Source organism: Phascolarctos cinereus, unplaced genomic scaffold (assembly GCF_003287225.1).
Source record: "Phascolarctos cinereus isolate Bilbo 61053 unplaced genomic scaffold, phaCin_HiC Scaffold_2;HRSCAF=192, whole genome shotgun sequence".
In the NCBI taxonomy this organism is placed as follows: domain Eukaryota; kingdom Metazoa; phylum Chordata; class Mammalia; order Diprotodontia; family Phascolarctidae; genus Phascolarctos; species Phascolarctos cinereus.
The window spans coordinates 125837875-125854510 of NW_027555625.1; positions in this window are offsets into that span (position 1 = coordinate 125837875).

A 16636-nucleotide genomic window follows, 5' to 3' on the forward strand; every position below is an offset into this window, starting at 1 on the left:
AAGGGGAAATATGTTGTTAGGGGTTAGCCAGAGGTGAAAAACAGCAAGTCAGTGATGGCTTATAGGAGACAGGGATTCCATAAAGAAAGATAGATGAGGGATCATAGAATGCTATTAAATCATTTATGTACCTTTCCATAAGGTTAAGCCTGGATATAAAGGTAAATTGCCATTTTTCACCAAATTAAGCTTGCTGTACCAAGCTACAGAACAGACTAGCTAATCTTTCACAGCACATCCAAGAGTCTGTCCCAGTCATCTTGGAATATACTCTGCCCTAGCTGCCCATACTCCTTTTACCACCTTCAACTTCTTGCTTTGGGAAACATAATACAATCAATGCTACCATTGCTTCTAGAAAAGGGGCATGAAAATAGATTCTCCTTTGGCTACATTTACCATCCCTGTGACTTTCTAGACCAAAACACCTTACTCTGAACATTATTCCTCTGTGTGAATTAGTACTATGCTAAGTACTGGGGCTACAGATTAAAATATATGTATCTCCTTTCTATCAGAATGTAGTTTTTTAGAGTGGGAAGTGCCTCATTTTTGCATTTATATCTCTAGTATTTAGCATACAGTTCTAGGCACATAGTATGTCCTTAAAAATGCTTTTAGTTAATTTATTCAAGAAAGCCATAACTGGGGAGAGATGAGAAGAATATGGAGAAGACTGAAAGACTAGAAGTCATGATGGGGTTGGAAAGCAAGCTCAATTTGAAGAAATTGAAGGAAAGAGAAGGGAAAAAGCAAACTTTTGTGGTGAAATTTCATTTCTGAAAACCATCCCAATGTGTGAGTGAAGTAGAGATAGAGTTTGCCAGACTTAAGCAGGTTGAGGGACAATGTTATCAGGGTACTGCAGTCCCTGAAGATTACACCTGGGAATAAGATGCAGAAGACTCTAGGCCAGGGGTGGGGAACCTGTGGCCTCAGGTGTGGCCCTTTGACTGAATCCAAACTTCACATGTAGGCTACAAGTTCCCCACCCCTGATCTAGGCTATGGGGTAGATACCTGATAAAACTGGAAGTATGATCTGTAGTTCCCTTTGTTAGGTTGCTGAAACTTGGTGTAACCATAAAAGTGGCATCTAACTGATTCCTGGCTTCCAACATCTACTGTTCTCAACTCTTCCTCTATACTCACTGCCAAAATATACTTTCTAGTGCACAAATCTGATTGTTATTTTCCTGATCAATAACCTTATTGCTTCTTGGATAAATGCAGAATCCTTTTCTTGGTATTCGTAACTTCTTACAAATCTGGCTCTAGTCTAACTATAGAAATGTATTCCACAATATTCTCATTCACTCTAAGCCAAATGGTCCTGTTTTTTTCATCCTAAACATGACACTTGATGTCCTGACACTACGTCTTTACACAAACTATCCCTTATGCCTGGAGTACACTCTCCTCTTACCTCTACCTCTCCATAACTTTATGTGTTCAAAACTCTGCTTATATGGAACAAGCTACAGGAAGCGTCTCCTAATTCCCCTAGTTAATTGTTTCTCTCCAGTTTTCTGAGTATGTACATTTTTATGAATTTGTTTACGTATCCCATGCTTTTAGTAGCAAATATATTCGTTCTTATTTTTTTTTATTCTTTGCTACATGAGATAGGTGATAGTGAGAGGAAGGAAGGTGGCAGATTATATGTTATTAGAAAACCATAGTTACGTGAAAACAAAATTTCTAAACTTAAGAATTTAACTTCCTTGTGGGAACAATGAAGTTATAACATTTGTCTCTATCCCCAACAGTTGGCATAGTGCCTTGTGCACAGTAGGTGCTTAATGAATTCTTATCGGCTTGGATTAGATCAGGTACATTGTATAAATTTCCTTGCCCATCAACCTTGAACAACTCTTCTGAGGATGCGTGACCAGGTTTTATTTTAGTTAGTTTAAACAGGCCAAAGCACAAGGCCATTCTATACCTGATCATCAGTTCTTCACAGCCAATATCAAATGCCTGAACAAGATGAATGTGATTTATATGCAGATTCCTGGAAGTAAAGCAAACTCCTGACCCCCAGCTTCATTGTCTGGAATCTCCCCTGACTCTGGAACAGGGAATTTAAAATATTAATGCTTTGAATAATAAATCACAGCACATAGCAAATGAGGTACAGCTATAACAATTCTAAATTAGTTTCAGGTCCATTTTAACGATTGTTTGGCCATTAACTTGGGTAAACATAAAAATGCAAGGGTGGGGGGGAAGATGTATGATTTCCTTATTACTTAGCTTTGTTTTAACTGAAGCCTTTGCAGAGATGTATATCATTTCAATTTTGGTTCCAGAGGCTTTTATGTAAACTAATTGCACTGGAGAATTGGCAAGAACATTTTATTCAATTTAGAACAGCAGTGATTATAAGCTTTACATTAATATAACAACAATTTAACAATGGTTGATAGATGGGCCACCGCCATGTAATTATCAAAAGTGAACCACACTCTTGATCTCTAATTAGGTCTATAAGCAAATATAGTTTTGCTGGCACTAATTGCTTTATTACTGGCTGGCAGTGAGGTAGCAGGTTAAGGTACCAAGCTCAGGGTGTTGAATATCGAAAGATTTTCCCCATTTTCTGATTTAATCGGATATGTAATCCAATTATGCGTATTGGAAGGAAATAGACGTTTTGGTGGATTAGGAAAGCTTTTTTCTCCTTGCTCAACTGCAATTGTACGTCTTGATAACTACAAATGCCAATGCTTCAGTTTGGAGAAACTATATTAGGGTAAATGTTTTCTCCCCTAACCTTACCCTTACCTCCAACTCCCTGTCTTGTTTAGTAGCTCTTCTGGAATATGTAAACTATGTGATAATAGAGAAAGCATGTTGGTCTTGATATATGCTACACTTTCCCCTCAAGTTTGGCTTCCATAAAGTCTTACTGTGATATATTCATTATTATTTTATAACACATCTCTCTCTCTCTCTCTCTCTCTCTCTCTCTCTCCTCTCTCTCTCTCTCTCTCTCTCTCTCTCCCTCCCTCCCTCCCTCTCCCTCTTTTCCTTCCTTTCTGTCCTTCTCTCTCTTACCCTCCCTCCCTCTTCTTTTGAAAAAGAAATCATTTTGAAAGCATGGACTACATTTAAGGGTGTCTTATATTTGGACCAATATGGCATATAAATGTGAAAACATATGCTATAGTGACCAGTTTGATTCATGTTGTTTGGGTGTTAAAAAAACACACTGGGGGGATTTGGAAGGCATTTACGCAGCAGGTTGAGATTGCTGGACCAATTTGAAGGCAACAAGGAAATCCCCTTTCCCCAATTCTTCTTTAACTAAAAGCTGTATGTTATGAAACAGAGTCCAATTTATTTTATTTAAGTTTTTCCCTGTGATTGTTCAAATGGCATATAACCAGATTTGTAAGAGAAGAAAGATGTTACATAGGCAACTGAGTGAATTTTAGACCTGGAAAAGACATTCATAGGATATAGAACTGGATGTGACCCTAGAGATAGTTTAGTCCAACCGTCTCATTTTTAATCTCTGAAGAAATACAGGCCCTGGGAGGTTAAGTGATTTGTCCAAAGGGGAATCCAAGTCATTTGAATCCAAGTTCTATGATCATTTTATGTTACTATAGCTGCTCATACTCCAAGGTAGCAAAACTGGTCTTCTCTTCCCTTTCTAAGGGAAACAGCTTAGAAAGAACCAAACATTGTGAGGTTGAATTTTTCCTTGTGCCATGTGGGAATTTTTTAAAAGAAGTTTTATCAAAGAACACCTAAGGAAACTTCATTCTTTTCTGGGTCCTGTAGAGATATTGAAATGCTTAAAGACTCTCATTAGGAATCCCATTTCTGACTAAATATTGTTATAGATAGAGGTGGAAATGGAAAGAGTAATGAATTTGGAAATAAGAGCTCTGTTCCAATCCCAGCTTTGCCGCTAATGATCTGTGTGGCCTCACATGACCTGCTTTACTTCTCTGGGCCTCACATTCCCTCTGTGTTAAAAGAGGGCATTACACTAGCTGTTATCTAAGCACTCTTTTAGAACTACCATATCCTAATTCTATTACTGAAGTGAATCTCTCCTATAGGAAAATTATATTATTTCATAGTCTTCTCAATGAAGAATTTGTGGCACTTTGGATTAGGTTACAATTTATCCTTATAAGATCTCAAATATGATCCTTAAAACTAGATATAGTAGGACCAGAGTAGAATACAGTAATTGTATTAGCTCCTTCACTATGCACATCATATTTCTATTAATCATAGTTTAGTGGACAAAATACTGCACATGTAGTCAGAGAGAAAATGGTAAAAATTACACCCTGACACTGTTACCATGGGCAAGTAACTTAACCTCTGTGAGCTTCAATTTCAACGTCTGTAAAATAATGATAACATCTATAGTATCTATCATACAGAGTTACTGTGAGACTGAAATGAAATTATACACTTCACATACAATAAATCACTGCCTTGATGGCACACATTTGTACAATTAATGTAACCTTAGATCATAATATCATAAATCTAGAGCTCAAGGGGAATATGAAAGCCTTTTCAGTCCAACATCCTCATTTTATAAATGAGAAAACTGGGGCTCACAGAGGGTAAGTGACTTGCCCAGGGTGACACAGTAGTTTTTTGGGCTTCCATATTACATTGTTTACTCTTACTATGCTTGTAGACCACTTAAAACCAGCAGACCTTTTTCACATGAGTTATCTAACTATATTCCCTCAATACTATTTATGTACTATTGATTTTTGTGAGTCCAAGTATAAAATTATTATTTTTATGTGTCAAATTTTATCTTCTTATTCTCAGTCCCTAGTCTGTGAAGATCTTTTGGAATATTCATTCTGTCATCCATTATATGTATTAGTTCTTTTTTCCATTCCTATGTCATCTATAAATTTGATAGGTATGCCATTATCTCTCATTCAAATTATTTGTCAATCAGTCAATCAATTAATAAACATTTATTAAATGCCTACTATATTGCAGGAACTATGCTAAGCACTGAGGATACAAACAAAGAAGCAAAAGACAGTTCCTTATTTCAAAAGGCTCCTAATGTAAGGGGCAAAACAACAAACAAACAAATACCCATAAACAGGCTATATGCAGGATATATAGGAAATGATTAACTGAGGGAAGGCATTAAAATTAAGAGGGATTAGTAAAATATTCCTGTAGAAGATAGGATTTTAACTGAGACTTGAAGGAATCCAGTAAATCAAATAAGTAGAGATGATGCATGGAGGACAGCCAAAGGTCTGGAACATAGAGATGAAATTTATTCTTTGAGGAACTGCAAGTGGGCGAGTATCATTGGATTGAGGAGCATGCGTGGGTCAGAGAACAAAGTGGAAGAAAACTGGAAAGATGGGATGGGTAAAAATATTGAAAAGAACTGGGCCAAAGAAAATGAGCTATGACGTATCATTAGATTCCTCCTCCATTGATGATGATGATGATGACTGTAACGATACCTTACATTTAAGTTTTAATTAAAGGTCTATGAAACATTTTGTCACAATAGTTCTGTTGGAGACATAGTGAAAATAATAATATTTTCATTTTCTAGTTGAGAAACAGAGGCTCAGAGATATTAAATGACTCGCTAATAGTCATAACCAAAAATTATCAGAGCTGTGATGTGAGATAGAACCTTCTGACTAATTTTTGTGCTTTTTCTGTGATACTGTACTACCTCTCAAGATTGGAATATATTTTATTATTCCTCTTTTATGTGAAAAAAAATCTAGTCTCATTTTGAGTCCTTGCTTAGTAAATCAGTGGCAATTTGCTTAGGAAATAACTCCTATTAACAGATTAATTTAAATTCTCACCACCAGTCATCTAAGAATTGGAAGCCACTAAAACTTGGACTATGGGCTCAGAGACCCCTATTTTGTCCTCATTGAGGACCCTTTTCCAAAAGTTTAACCCCATTTTGTGAAGGAAGAGGTAGACATCAACCAGCAAAAGCCAAGTTTTTATCTTTTTTAATCCTTTGATTAAAAGTTTTGTGGTGGACCTTTATTTGCTACACGTGTTTCAGTTTGAAAATTACATTTTTCATCTCAGTAAAGCCTGTTGCCTTTATCCCAACCCAAAAGAACAGCTAATCAATTAGTGCCTGGTCCCTTCTTCTTCTTACTCACTGGGAAGAATTAGGCTGCCACTAATTGCTTAAGCGGAAGTAATGCCGTCCTGCAAGATCATGGCTGGGCATTGATAATGCATTTAGTAAAAAGATTATTGAATTTATTAAGCATTTGGCCCAATGCAGCTCCTAACAAATGCATTTTGAGGATATGACAGGCTTGGTGAGTGAGTTAAAGACTCATCAGAGCTGCTAGTGTGCTTGTGTGGAAGCTATGATTCTCTTGTCAAGCCCATTAATAGCTTTAGAAAACAAGAGTTGTCATTTCATTAAAACACTCTGAGCTTATCATAGGCTCCAGGTGCATTCTAGCCACTTCTTGTCTATGTCAAAATTCTTCATGAGACCTGACTTCCCTCAGTTCCTCTGGCTTCAGGGAGATCTCTGATTCAGGGGAGCACCTTCAACTTTGTGGGAATAGAATTGGTTTCTCTTAGATTCTTCAAATGTTAGAGCTGTAAGAGACCTTTCCCAGTCTCCCCAGTTGCTAGGGCTTTCCCCTCTGAGACTATGTTCAATCCACACTTAATATATCTTGTACATGCCTTGCGATTTACATGTTGTCTCCTCCATTGGAAAGTGAACCCCTAGGCTAATGACTCTTTTAGGCTTTCTTTCAATTCTTAGCACTTATCATAATGACTGACATAAGTATAAAGTATGTGTGTCACTCAGGTAGTTTATATGTGTTCACATGAGTTGTCTAAATTTGGCTTATGGGGAGGCATGAATTGGTATATCTAGAAGCTAATTGGCCTTTCTCCAAGGCAGACTTTGATTTTGTTCCTGGAGGGAGCAGGAGATTGGGTCAACTAGGATGGCTACTCTGCTCTTCTCAGAGAGGGGAATACTAGATTAAAATTATGTCACCCCATCCCAATATCATTAGTCTAGAGGAACTGATTTTTAGTTCAAACTGTTTTTAAGGATTCCTCCAAGTACTGTAAGAACAAGGAATACTCCAAGCTTATATCCCAAGGCTTTACTAAATACTACTTAGACAAAAATCATCACAAAGAGTTAAGAACAAGTCAACCAATTTATAACAAAAAATAGCAAAAAAAGAAGTCAGAGAATTTATAAATATTAGAATATATGAGGCAATCTAGAGAATGGATACATTCTCCCCCTGAGAGTGAAATATCTCAGTGTAACCAAGATAGAGTCCTTGATTTCATCCAAGAGACAAAAAATCTCTAAGGAAGCAAGCTGGAAAACAGGAACATGTTGGGGAACTAGCAGTCTTCAACCTGACCATGACCCCATAGTTGCAATAAGTATGTTAATTTAGCATGAATTGAATTTTGTTTTAAATCTCCATTTCATGACTAAGTATTTGTTATATAATTTGTCTCCAAGACAAAAAGTATTTGCATAGAATTTGGTAATGGTGTATGTCTTCCCCAAATCTTGTCAATAACTGATAAACACCAGCTAATAAACATGTGTATCCCTCAAAACAGGTAAACAATTGACCAGCACTTGCTAATGATGTTAGGAAACTACTATTTTGATTGGTAGTTTCCTTCATCATAAGCTTAGATAAGAACCAAGAAGAAATTTTATATAATTCATAAATAACCTTAGCCAGAACCATAAAAATCAACCAGAAACCTCGGCAATCAGCCTGCTGTAGGTGTATGACTAGGGTAGACTCTTATATTCCTTGTACTCACAAATTTGACCATCCTATTTTCCCATGAGATTAGTGCCGATTGATGGAATCATACCAGAATGCCACTGTGGAGGCACACACACAACCTCTGCCTGGACAGAAACACATACTTACTATGACAATTAGCAATCAGGTCAGCATTTTGTTTTTAAGAAGAGTTGATTTGGTATAGTTGAATAGATAATTGCATACTGTAGATTTTGAAAAGTTTACACGCATTGATTATTATATCTGAATTAATGTTCTGTCACACTATATATAATCATTCTTCAGTTGGGAGCATGCACCATGCAGTACAATGACACTGGTAGTTTATGCCAGAACTGGGGGTAGAATTCATGTTTCTTGGCTACCAGTCTAATATCTGATTTCACAGTGCCATTTTGCTCTTCTAGGACCCTATACATAATCAGACGTCAAAATTTTATACCTATTGTTGCTGATAATGTTATGAATTATAATTCAGGGGCGGAGCTAAGATGGCAGATTAAAAGCAGTGACTTGCTTGAGCTCTCCCCCAAAGCTCTTCAAGAATTATAATTTAGGTTTCTCATACTATTGGTACCACCATGAGCAGTCGAAGCCAAATGACAGGCAAAAGGACTAATACTTTAAAGTAAAGTCTTTAGAGCTACTGCAAAGCCTTGAATCATCTTCTCAGTCCTGTGTTCTCTCTTGAACAGTGGCAGAGAAAATGTAACTTTCTCCCCATTACATCCAAAGATTAGGGCTGTAAGTGAATTATCTCTCACATAGAGTCTTGCAACATACTAGGGCCCAGCAAAATTTGATAAACTTAATTGCTCTTAACAACCTGTAATTGTTCTACTCCAATAATCCAGGAATCTATGATTTTCTCCAGTGTACATCATGACCTTTTTCTGCCTTAGTGGTTATCATGAGTTTTTACTAGTCAGCTCACTGTTGATGAACTAGACCTTAATAGAGGAGTAAGTCTCTGCTGTCCAAAAATTTAAGTAAATTTCTTTTCTAAACCTATTTTTATTATATATTCGTGCCACCACCTTGATAGTGATTGATTTTAACACGTTTGTTATTATAAGGATAAAGTCCCCAGTAAAGTCATTTGTCCTAAAACCCCTGTCTTAAGGCTTTTATTTATATACTTTGCCTTGCTAGGTATACTTTTGGGGTATATAGTGAATATGTCCTAAGCCACACAAACCATAGGAGGGACTCAGATTCATCTTGAAGATGATTTAGATAAATGAGAGAAAAATATTGATCTGAACATAGGTGGTACTTTATCTTTTCTCTCAAATTTTGTATGCATAAAGCTCTAAATCCTTTAGTAGTCTAAAATCACACATTGTAGACAGATCAAGAAGAGGACAAAAAGGAAGTGCATGAAAATGAAGAGTAGAGATGAGAGAAACGAAACACCACATATGATAAATAACAACATCTTTCCTTTTTTCTCTTACTTCCTCTCTTTCTTCCTCTCTTCCTCTCTTTCTTCCTCTCTTCTTTCTTTCTTTCTTTGTTTCTTTGTTTCTTTGTTTCTTTCCTTCTTTGTTTCTTTGTTTCTTTCCTTCTTTGTTTCTTTGTTTCTTTGTTTCTTTCTTTTTTCTTTCTTTCTTTCTCTCTTCCCTTTCTCTCTCTGCTTTATAGATTTTAGAGAATGTGTTAAATAAATGGCACTTCATAAATATCTTTCCCTTGGAACTTATTTATCACTTAATTTTTCTATATGTAATAATGGATATTCTATAGTAGTGACTTACATTTATAACTTGTCAAGATATTAGACTTTAGTATCCATGAGGACAGAAATAGTGTCTAATCTAAGCTTATCTAGCTCTGTGCTTAGCACAGTGCTCTGAGTGCACTAACACAACCTCAGAGTCAAAAGGGATCCCAGAGGTCATTTAGTTCAACATTTACCTGAATGAGAATACCCTTAAAAACATCTCTGAGAGGTAATGTCAGCTGTGTTTAAAGATCTCCTAAGAGAGAGGTGAAACACTAAATACAAATACAAATCCTCAATTCATTTATTTATCATTTGTTTATTCCTTCATTTACTTATCTAGTAATTTATTTATTTGTTTATTTGAATTAATTAATTAATTAATGGACTGCATTATAATTTTTAGAGGAGGCAACTAAGCCAACTATGGTTGCTCTTGTTTGTCCTTCATTCCTGAAGAGGACCATGACATCATGGAGGTGACGCCATGATATGCAAGTGAATTGGATTTAAGTGAGGGAGGCTGTGCTAAGTCACCAGCCTCACTTTCTCCTCCGGAGCCGTCTGGTTCCTGTGGCCAGATATGGATGAGGACAATTGGAGATGGCACAGAATACAGTAGGGAGCTTGGCCTTTTCCAGCTAAGGTCTTTAAAAGTCTTTAACAGAACTCCCATTCAGTGATTAAAGTTTAATAAGAAATGTGGAAAAGAATGCCCTCTTCAAAAAAAAAATAGATCTGGGAGGAGAAGACCCTCAGGGTATTTTTACATTTATACTGAGCCAATCAGGGCCCCAAAAATGAACAAGTAAGGGTTGGCCTGAGACCTATTGTTGGCCAATCAATGAGAGCCAGAGTGATTCAGGGTTAAGACGGGTCTTTAAGAGAAAAAAATAAGTTTTCTGGATTAAAATTTATATTCCCTTTGGGCAGAACACCTCCAGGTAAGGATATCATACCCTATGTGGAGGGTGAGATAAAGTATGTGTAGAAGAGAGAGAGACAGAGAGAAAGAGAGAGAGAGAGAGAGAGAGAGAGAGAGAGAGAGAGACAGAGAGAGAGACAGAGAGAGAGACAGAGAGAGAGACACAGAGAGAGAGAGAGAGAGAGACATTGAGAGACAGAGAGAGAGAGACAGAGAGAGATAGAGAGAGAAAGAAAGAAGGAAGGAAAGAAAGAAAAAAGAAAGAAAGAAAGAAAGAAAGAAAGAAAGAAAGAAAGAAAGAAAGAAAGAAAGAAAGAAGAAAGAAAGAAAGAAAAAAAAAAAAAAGAAAAAAAAAAAAAAAAAAAAAAAAGAAAAAGAAAGCTGTGTTGCTCAGCTGGAAGTTTGGTCCCCAGTGGGCAGCTCCTTCTCTACTCACAGAGGTTGCTGTTTGTCCTCTGTTCTCGAAGACAACCATGGTATCAGTGAGGTGGTGCCATGACATGCAAGTGAATTGGATGTAAGTGAGGGAGGGCTGTGCTAAGTTACCAGCCTCACTTTCTCCTTCAGGAGCCATCTTGCCAACTATGGTAGGAGGCAGCTAGGTGGCTCAACGAATAGAGTGCTTTGGGCCAGAAGTCATGAAGATATGAGTTCAAATGTGGCTTTAGACATTTTCTGGCTGTGTGTGACCCTGTCACATGTGTGACCCTGGGCAAGTCATTTAACCACTTAACCATTTAACCACTACCTGCCTAAGCTTGAACATCTGCAAAATGAGCCAGTAAAAACACCCACTTCATAGGCTTTTTTTGTGCGGATCAAATGAGATGATATGTGTAAAGTGCTTACTACAGTTCATGGCACGTAACAGGTAATAAATAAATTCTTGTTTCATTCCCTAGTTGAAAGATAAATGAAAATAAAAATGTACCTTGGGTCAAAAATCATAAGGAAGTTAGACAAAAGATTCAGAGATAGGTCATTGCTGATGCTGATCTATCACTTGATAGGGCACCTTTGGACAAAAATTATCTATACAGTTGTAACCCTGTCCATCTTGACATTTTAAAGGAGCCTATTTTGGGACACTGGATCTTGATTCAACTGACCTATTCAGATAACATATGCTAAAAAATAAACATTTGTTGATAATGGTGATGCTGAGGGTTCAGAGTAGCTGTTTGGATTTTTTCCCCTTCTTTTCACTTGGTCATGCTCAGTAGCAATAGGTAATTTAGCCTTAGCCAAAGTTAGCGCTTAAATATTTTTTGAACTGAACTAAATTGCATTGACTTCACTCCTGGGGGAATCTGTTTCTTCATCTGTAAGATGTTAAGGTTGTTCCAGATACTCTTTAATGGCTTTTGTTGTTGTTGTTTAGTCATGTCCAGCTCTTTGTGACCCCATTTGGGTTTTTTTTGGCAAAAATACTGAAGCAGTTTGCCATTTCCTTCTCTACCTCATTTTACACGTGAGAAAACTGACGCAAACAGGGTTAAGCTGCTAACCAAGAGTCATAGAGCTAGTAAGTGTCTGAGGCCAGATTTGAACTTGGGAAACTGTCTTCATGACTGAAGGCCTGGCACTCTATCCACTGAGCCACCTAGCTGCCCCAGCAAAATGTACAAAATGTCTTTTGTAGCTTTGGATTAAAATAGGTGAAAAAAGAATCAGAATGAGAAGAGGCTCAATCATACTCAAACTAGAAAATATTACTCCAGATATTTGAGGGTTTGCTCCATGAAAGAAGCACCTGTATTCCCATGTAGATATATAGAGCTATCTTTTATTTGTAGTCAATAGCATTTACTCTCCAGACCTACTGTGCTGTCTCCTTATAATGTGCAGCAGGGAAACAGCAACATATAAGGACCACCTTCCTTTTTTAATCACTTCCTGGAAAAGCTCAAGTCATAAGATTCAAGTGATACTTAAATACTGAATCTTAAGTTGAAAAAAAATCACAGTCTATGTTGTATAGTTGAAAGAAACCTATATTTGGAGTCAGAGAACACAAGTTTGAATCTTTGCTGGGTATATTCAGAAGATATAATTAGAAATGAATATGGCATAAAATCAAGAGTTCTCAAGATTGTCAAATCCTTGGGGGGACAGACTATGTGTTCATCTTCTTTATATCCCCTGCTGAGTAGCATGTTGCAGGTGTTTAATAAATGTTTATTCAGTTGGAAAAGCCAGCAAACCAGATAGAGCATAGAAAAGAATTGAATTCCTGTGTTTCCTTTTGCTCAGAAAGATCCCTGAAAACTCAGCCTGACTTTCAGTTCTGTTTTTCTTCTTTGGTAAACCTGGTCTGGTGTATATATGTGTGTGTGTGTGTGTGTGTGTGTGTATGTGTGCGTGTGTGTGTGTGTATATATGTATATGTATATATGTATGTATACGTATGTGTATACATGTATATATATTCCTTTATGATTGATGAGCTATTAAAAAAAATTAATGTAACAAAAAGGATTAGCCAGCGAAGCCCTACTACTTAGAACATGAGCGTTATTCTCTGCCTATTTCCATTTCACCTGGAAGGCTGGTGAATTTGCTTCTGAAAATGTCTAATAGAGGTGACTTTTCTCCGTCTATTTCTGAGCACGTGCAGGTATTTTCTGTATTCTGTTGGTTTAGTAAGTGATGATAAAAATACATCTTAAATTTAATGATGAGCCAGTATTTAGTATGCATAAATGACTATAATAAATAAACTCTCTTTTACTTGAGATCAAGTGAGACACAAACTGCTGTGGGCCTCTGAGTTGGGGAGAGGCCTCAGGACCCCCTTCCTACCTGGTCACTCTGTCCATGAACACATAGGACCATTGCTTCTTTTATCCTTATATATATTCTTTCCCAATCTTAGATGAATTAGTAACACAGAATGCACTAGATTCTAATTTTGTTAACTTTAAAAGTTTGGAAGAGTCACTAAAGGTCTCCTCAGTAACCACAGTCAGAAGATCAGAAGTATTTGTTGTCAAGTGTGGGAAGGAACTATTCCTGAGAAGTGACTTGCTTGATCTAGCCCAGTGGTAAATTAACCCAGAACTAAGAACTTGTGTCCTGTAAATAAAGGAGCACAATTCCAAATGCTATGCCACAGTCAAAGTGTAGACAACCTTAGTTATCTCATAACAAAACACAACCAAAGAAGCTAAATCTGACTAAAGATGTAACGTGTTGGCAAATAAACTAGCTTTCATTTGCATGACATTGAATTCAATATTCAAACATCTAAGCTTTTAAACTATTTGGCATTAAAATCTATAGCCTTTAAAATTGTTGCTCTAAAAAGAATTGTGGTATCACAAGGGGAAGTTAATAATAAGCTCATGTAAGAATTTTATTGCTTTTGGCAAAAGGTAATGCAATGAATTTCTGAGAACTTAAAACCTCAGTGAAGTTCAGAGAATGTTGACCTGTTAAGAACAATCAACAAGCATTTGTTAACTCTTTACTGTGGGTCCGGCACCAGGTCAGATATCTGGGATACAAAAACAGTACCAGTCTTGAAGGAACTTATTTGCTCTAGGAAGATAAAAACATATACACACAAAATATACATACATACATACATATATTCATATATACACACATATACAGATCAGGTAAAATCTCAAGTAGAGGACCTTGATTTGAATTTTTAAGGGATTTTTGAAAGAATTCTTATAGTTAAAGTTATAGAGGGAGTAGATTGAAGGCATGGGATTCAGCCTGTTTGTAACTGACATGAACTTCAATGATACCAGTCATCAAACACTACATTAAATCCTATAATTTAGGAAGACAAAAATGTATGGCATGGTATAGCACATCCTCTTTGTTTTACAGATGAAGACATCAAGACCATCAAAGTCCATGCCAGTTAAGTGACATATATATCATATGTATATGCACACAAATATATATACATATATACATGTGTGTATACACACACATACGTGTGTGTGTGTGTGTGTGTGTGTGTGTGTGTGTGTGTGTGCATACTTACACAAAGCCAAAGGGCTATTGTTAAGACTGGGAAACCAACTCAGGTTCCCTGTCACATAATCTAGTACTCCTTCTTTGATTATGTTAATGATAAATATTTTATGTGGAAAGAGATATGGAATAACCAATTGTTTAATATAGTTGTTCTAACTTAAGACATTTGCTTTTAATTGCTGTTTGCAGATTTTGATTATTATATTTACAGATTAAAGGCCTCAAATGATACCCAAACAATAACAACAACAACAGAACATTATAGATAGCTTGATGAAGTAAACTAAGAAGAAATTGTAGCATATTAAGTTTCTTCCTTGTTATTTATGCAGTTTATCTTGAAGGCTTCATGTGAAACCTTATGCAGTGCAAGAATCTGATCAAAGGTACCAAAATATAGTTTAGCTACAAGGGATTATATAGAGAATTCAAGGAGTTTTGCTGATCTGATGATCCAATCTAGACAGGGAGCTGAGATAGGTGGGAGTTCAAACTGGAGTAAGAGCTCTAGAAAGTATGAACATCATTAATGAGGCATAAGCAGTCACAGCAAGCATCACAGGGCAAGTTCATTGAAACTGATAATGAGGATCCAAAGAATGTAAGAAGAAACAAGAGCTAAAATATTATAACATGGGTGATTCACACAGCAGATTCAGGACATGGGCCCAATTTTCAGTCTAGCTTTTCTTCCTCTATGAATCTTTCTCATGTAAGCATTATCAAAGTCTGGAAATATTTCCAGGTCCACATATACATATGAAAGCCCCAGAATATATTTAAGCAAGGGAAACACAAAGCTTTTGTCCCCTGGGCTCTGTTTTATTCCTTTGTCTTTTCACCCTCTAATTCATTACCATGCTAGAGGAAGGGAGTTTTAGAACTAAGAAATTGGGGCACCCACACTTAAAAGCCCTGTGCATTGTGCTGGAAGTTTGGCTTCAATATATATGCTGATTGAAAGAAATTTAGTGTGTGAAAATTAATTATATATGGCCAAACTTGGCCCTGGAAAAGATTTGGAAAAATATAACTTCCTTTCTCTTCATTGTAGTGTGTGAGTATATGTGGGGGTGGGTGGGAAAAAGCAGAAGAGAATATTACATATCCTGTCAGTCACAGTCGAAATGTTGGTCAGTTTTGCTGAACTATTATGTTTTTCTCTTTTTTTTAAATTTTTTAAAAATTTTTTTAATATAAATTTATTTATTTTTAGTTTTCAATATTCACTTCTACAAGTTTTTGAGTTCCAAATTTCTCACCCCTCCCCCCACCCCAAGATGGCATGCATTCTGAATACCCCTTGCCCTTGTCTGCCTTCTCTTCTATCTCTCCCCCCTCCCTTCTCTTATCCCCTTCCCCTTCTATTTTCCTGTAGAGCAGGATAGATTTCTGTACCTCATTTCCTGTATTTCTTATTTCCCAGTGGCATGTGAAAATAGTTTTTTAAAACGTGTTTTTAAAACTTTGAGTTCCAAATTTTCTCCCTTCCTCCCCCCCACCCACCCTCATTGAAAAGGCAAGCAACTCAATATAGGCTGCACATGTGCAGTTATGCAAAACACTTCCATAGTAGACATGTCGTGAAAAACTATTTCCCTTAATCCTATCCTGCCCTCCCATTTATTCTATTCTTTCTTTTGACCCTGTCCCTCCTCAGAAGTATTTGCTTCTGATTACCCTCTTTCCCAATCTGCCCTCCTCTCTATCACCCCCCTGCTCTCTTGTCCCCTTCTCCCCCTATTTTCCTGTAGGGTAAGGCAGATTTCCATACCCAATTGAATGTGTATGTTATTCTCTCCTTAAGCCAAATCCTATGAGAATAAGATTCTCTCATTCCCTCTCACCTTCCCCTGTTTCCCCTCCACTGTGAGAGACTTTTCTTTTCTGTTTTTTTTTTGTGTGTGTGTGAGATAATTTACCCCATTCTACCTCTCTCTTTCTTCTCCGAGTATCATCCTCTCTCATCCCTTAATTTTATTCTCCACATATGACCCCTTAATCTTCAACTCACCCTGTGCCCTCTATCTAACTATCTATATATACATACATATAATTTTTTTCCTTCAATTACCCTAATACTGACAAAGGTCTCATGAGTTACAAATATCATCTTTCCATGCAGGAATGTAAATGGTTCAATCTTAATAAGTCTCTTATGATTTCTCTT